The sequence below is a fragment of the Monopterus albus genome, unplaced genomic scaffold (assembly GCF_001952655.1).
Source record: "Monopterus albus unplaced genomic scaffold, M_albus_1.0 scaffold248.1, whole genome shotgun sequence".
NCBI lineage: Eukaryota > Metazoa > Chordata > Actinopteri > Synbranchiformes > Synbranchidae > Monopterus > Monopterus albus.
In genome coordinates this window covers 257,324-262,659 of record NW_018128128.1, presented here as the reverse complement: position 1 = coordinate 262,659, position 5,336 = coordinate 257,324, and the positions used below count along the sequence as shown (strand labels likewise).

The 5,336-nt window shown below is 43.5% G+C and overlaps 1 long non-coding RNA gene across 1 annotated transcript in view; it reads right to left on the bottom strand.

Moving 5' to 3' along the window:
* Positions 1-4,295: 4,295 nt before the first annotated feature.
* LOC109972139 (uncharacterized) overlaps positions 4,296-5,336 on the bottom strand; it is a 31,045-nt gene continuing 30,004 nt past the window's right edge. Inside the window, exons 3-4 of the long non-coding RNA XR_002276647.1 lie at positions 5,208-5,297; positions 4,296-4,788 (exon numbers count right to left, since the gene is read on the bottom strand). This is a non-coding gene — a long non-coding RNA (uncharacterized LOC109972139). The remainder of the gene's footprint in view (positions 4,789-5,207; positions 5,298-5,336) is intronic.

The following is a 5,336-nucleotide window of genomic DNA, read 5'->3' as shown; positions in this document are numbered from 1 at the left end:
CAGGGCAGCTAGAGGGATAATAGTGGTGTTCTTCAAATAGGTGGGGATTACAGCCTGAGCCAGTACAGGGTGAATATGTTAGAACAAATGTCTGCCAATTGACTAGAATATGCTCAAAGAACCAGGCCAATGATGGCATCAGGGCCAACAGCCTGTTCACTCGGGCTCAAGTGTTCCCTGGCCCAGCTGTCACCGTCAGTGCTAGCTACAGTAGTAGATACTTATGCATCAATGCCAAAACAAGCATAACATCTATTTTACTCAGCTGGGAGGCTTTGTCAATCACTGACCTGTTGTGGTTGGTACTTGAAATCTCTGTTTCTCTTGTAACAAGAGTAAGATCCAAATAAGACTGATGATGTACAGCTGACATGAGCTCAGATAAAATGAGAAACTTTCCAAAAGAGTTGGAAGATGATGGGAGACCTTGAATCAGGATTTGTGGGTGATGGGGACAGAAGGACCTAAAGTCTAAGAATTTTATGATTTCATATTTAACACCTTTTTAAAGTGATTAACTTGTGCACTCTGTGTCACTTGTTCCCCTTTGGGGACATACAGTGATTAGCTGATGAATCCACCTTAATCTGAGCTCGTGGGCTCAGGAAAAGCCATTGCACATCTGCTATTTGTTTTGGACAACTCCTTATCACCTTATTCCAGTGCAGTATTGAGCATGATTTGAAAATCCCATTTTGAAAGTCATCAGTTACTGTGTACTGTGTTATCACCAAAGTAACTATGGACATCTGGGAACACGGCAACATTACACCAGTGAAGTCCAGTTGGGCAAGAAACAAGTAAACAGCCACATGATTTCCAAGTAAAGCTGAAATGTTTTTATTGCTCAGGATAACTGTGTGTGCACAGCTATGGCAAGTATGGTATGTCAAACTGTAAACTCTCAGACATCTTTTCTATAGTATAAAAGTTTAACTAACCTGTTGGTCAAAAACCAGTCAGATGGTCTTATTCATTTTAGCTCTGTGTTGCCAGATGACAGATAATTTGCAGGGACATGTGTATTGATATCAAAAGGATCGATGGCCGAAACAATGAAGACTAGACAGCACTCAGAACACAAACCTCCGCCAAGGCAGCTCAGTTTCAGATTGGGATGATGATGAGCTGAATCAGCACCAGAACATAATGAATTGTTCTGAGGGCCATACCCTACCACTCCAAAGAAATGTCATCAAAATCCATTCATTACCTTTAGAGTTCAGCTGTGAACAAAACAACAAATGGTGATAATCACATAACCCCCTTGGCAGAAGTAATAAAACAAAAGTTGTACTAAACTTTATTTCCCATTAATCTGTGGTCGGGTTTGAGTTGGGTTTCTGCTGCAGTCTTAAAGGATAAGGCCGGTCATTTACTATACTAGCAGTATTTTTAACACTTCCCATAAAGAGACTGAAACTGACAATGATTTGCCTCTAGGCATTGTTAATGTCCATCAGTGTGTCGGTCCTGGATTAATGTATTTGTGCCATAGACCTCCACTGTTGTTCACAAATGATTCAAAACACATCATTGAAACACACTGCACTTGGTGACATTTCTTCTTTAGAAAGCCCTAAACCTGAGCGTGACGTGATATGCATCCATCCATCCATCCATCAGCTATACCACTTATCCTGTAGAGGATCGCAGGGGGCTGAAGCCAATCCCAGGTGATGTTGGGTGAGTGTTAAGACCTATGAGTCTGGATTACAGTCTTGGACTTATATACGAGACTTGGACTCTAAGAAGTTTTTAAGCATTTTAGTTATTGAACTGGTGTACAATAAAGTCAACAAGACAAAGTCACTGTGGAGTATATGGTGTCTTAGGAGAGGAGCAGGTAACAGTGCCAGGAAGCAAGCGCAAGGTGGCAGCTGGGGCTTTACCAGGTGGGCAGGAGAACTGCCTGCCATTACTGGTGTTAGGTAATTTCTTAGTTAGATAAATATGGATTAGAGATCTGTTGTATTAGAAGATGTTTAGTGCAGCAGGATGTCTTCCTCAGGCTGTTAAATGCAAGGACAGTTAAGGCAGAGAAGGGCTGAAGTCAGGGACGAATGTTATTATGACGGTAAAAGTAACCATAATATTTGTCTTAATGTGTAATGTTATGTCAAATTGTTTTAGATACACACCACGAAAACAACAGCCACACACATTATTTTCTTCATGTTTTGTCTACTGCTCTGCTCAGCTGCCAAGCTGGCATATCAGGTGACATCACGGTTCGACAGCCCAGAAAGGATTAATATTGTATAGCAATGCTTGGTTCGGGGTCCTTCTGCTTCCGGGCTGCTTTTGGCAGGCTGGGGGTTGGAAGATCTCTGGACTGGAAGTGTGAATTCTTGCCTGTGACTCTTTGAATAAACCAGCACGGTTATATTTTTTATATACTCAAGTGGTCTGAGTCGTCCCTCGGAGTTCCTGGTTTGAAAGAACCGGATGAGGCTTTATAATGGAATAGGGCCTTTACTGGCATGATGACAGGGTGGTAGCCGGGACAAGAACAAGAGATGTGAACTCCAGTGGACCAGAGTCAGCAGTCCACCTCCACCAGAAGGAGAAAGGACACTCTTTTGAGGACAGTGAAGTCCAGATCCTCTCCAGAGAACATCGCTGGTTTGAGAGAGGTGTTAAGGAAGCTATTTTCGTAAAAATAGAGTCGGTTGACAGGGGAGGATCCAAAGACAGGTAACGACCCTCATTGATACTGGGCTGGGCTGTAACGACTCAGTCGTTAATGGACATTGTTGGCCTTCTAAGGACTGAAACCACACCGAGGGGGATAAATATCTCTGACTCAACACCAGTCAGTCAGAACTGATGAAGCCTCTTGGATGAGAGGTGAAACGTCTTCGATCTAGAAATCCAAGTCCAGTTGATTTCCAAGGTTATTTTGGTTGCGGTTTACTATGACCTGGATGACTGAGAATCTGCACAGAAAAGAGATGTGAAGATCACAAAGGCACACGGCACGCATGGTTCGCAGCAGTTTGGGGGGCAAGGCAGAGGTAAGGGCAGCAGTGGAGCATTGAACAGGAGGATCCCAGCAGGTGGGCTGGCAATGCTCTGCTGAGAAGAGCAGAGCTAGCTGGGCTGGCATTGTGCTGGAAGCAGGGGAGAAGAGCGGACCTTGGAGTGGAGTAGATTCCCTCAACATCAAAGACCTGTCAGGTGAGTGGAGTGAACACAGGACTGGAGAGAACTCACAAACAGAAGCACAGAGTTGGAGAGGACTCGTGCAACAACAGGGAGCAAACAGGTTAGGTCAGCAGACACAAAAATAGTTCAGGGTCCCAAAAAGTACAATGGACGTCTACACGTTGCAAGCACAACAAACTGACTGGCACAGGGAGGAGAAACAGTTCAGACTAAATGCGCTCAGTCAGAATCAGAGAATGTGCCACAGACACGCCCAGCTACTCAGCCCCTGTGGAGAAGCAGAGACCTAACAGTGGGAGGCGGGGTACACTCTGGACAGGTCGCCAGTCTATCACAGGGCTGACACTTGGAGACAGACAATCACACAAACTCATACTCACTCCTACGGCAATTTAGAGTCACCAGTCAATCCAAGCTGCATCTCTTTGGACGTGTGAAGAAGCCATAGTACCCGGAGAGAACCCATGCAGGCACAAGGAGAACATGCAAACCTGGAACCTTCTTGCTGCCCTCATGACAAGCTAGCGGAATTTAACCAAACTTGCAAAAGACCTCATACATGTGCAGTTGACTCCGACTCATGCTAACTTCAGGAAATTATGGCCGCTCTGAGACTCTGGGGCAAAATAGTCAGGTATGGGGTTTTGTAATAGGAAAAAGTGTGTCACCAAGTGCAGCGGTGTGTTTCATTTTCAAACGGAGATTTATCACATAGATGAACAAGGTGATCCAGGACTGACAAATATTAACTGTGAGTAGAGGCAATTCATTGCTGGTTTTATTCTATGAATGAGGAATGTTGAAAATACTATTAATATGAAAAATGACCAGCTTCATCCTTTAAGCTGCCATTGTGCTTCACCAGAACTGCTTGTCGTCTGGCTGAACAACTTCAGAGACCCCGTCTCACCAGACCTTTCTGACATCAGAATTAGGAAGCCTGCATCCCAAAATTACTTTAATTTTCTGAACTCAATAATCTGACATCCACATCCATGTATTTCAGTCAGACTTAATGTTTACAAATGAGTGCAAAATTGTGTCAGTTGTTGTTTGTAGGATAACACTTTAGCCTTGTGGTCAGACAAAACATCATACAAACTAGTTCTTTTCTAACACAACCCGAACTTTATTTTGTGCATTTGCTGACCCAACCAACAGATGACATGTATTCTTCAAGTATAAAGAGAAGAAAGGCTAAAGTGTATTGATCCCATGGGGGGAAATTGAGGCAAAGCCTTCCAAAAAATAGCTTAACGTTGTTGGTGTTAGTTGGAGTAAATATCAAATGGCTTTTGAAAAAGGCACTCAGAACTGGAGCAGTGGCTCAGTGACACATGCTCTGGTGACTGGTTACAGAGCCAAGCTATAAGAATGATGAGGAAGGGAAATGGAAGGGGGTGTCTGGGGAATGGGGTCACAGCTGTGACTCCAGTCCCGCCTTTGCCCGCAGTCGCCCTCTCGCCATGCTCCATGCCCAGCTTATGCCCACCCTGTCCGTGGCTCAGTGAGCGGCTGTCTAGGACAGATTATGCTGGCAGGCGCCCAGGCTGATGCCAGGCTGTGGTCAACAAAGCGACTTTTGTGCTGAGATGACAAATCACAAAGTCAAGCCAACATCTGTAGAGTAAAGGGATGGAGGGGTGGGAAGGTCAGAGTGGAACAGAAGGACAGGAGACAAGAAGGAGGAAAAACACTGTGGAGCTCAGCTGGATGAAGTAAACAGCTTCCCTCCCAGAAATGTCTCAGTAATGCTGAACTTAATATGCAATACAAAATACACTGCAGAAATTATGCTGTTTGTTTTGAGAAGTTTTATTTTACATTCAAGATATTTTTATTTAAGAAAGGTCTGTAGCTGTTCTGATTAATTCTGATAATGTAACCTTTTTGAGGATACTGTTACTTGTTCCAGTATAGTTAAAACTTTAACCTTTGCCGGCTCTTAGTCGTAATGAGAAATAACAGTCAGAGGCTTTAAATGTTAAAGGATTTATTCCTAAAATGTGTAAGATGACAACCAAATTAATATGTCTTACCAGTCTAATGTTCAATCGGTAATGAACTGTTGAATGAGTTGGCCATCCTCCAACATGCCCTAGTGCATCAGGATGTTTCAGAAAACTCCCCTTTAAAAAAAAAAAAAAAAAAAAAAAAAAAAAAAAACA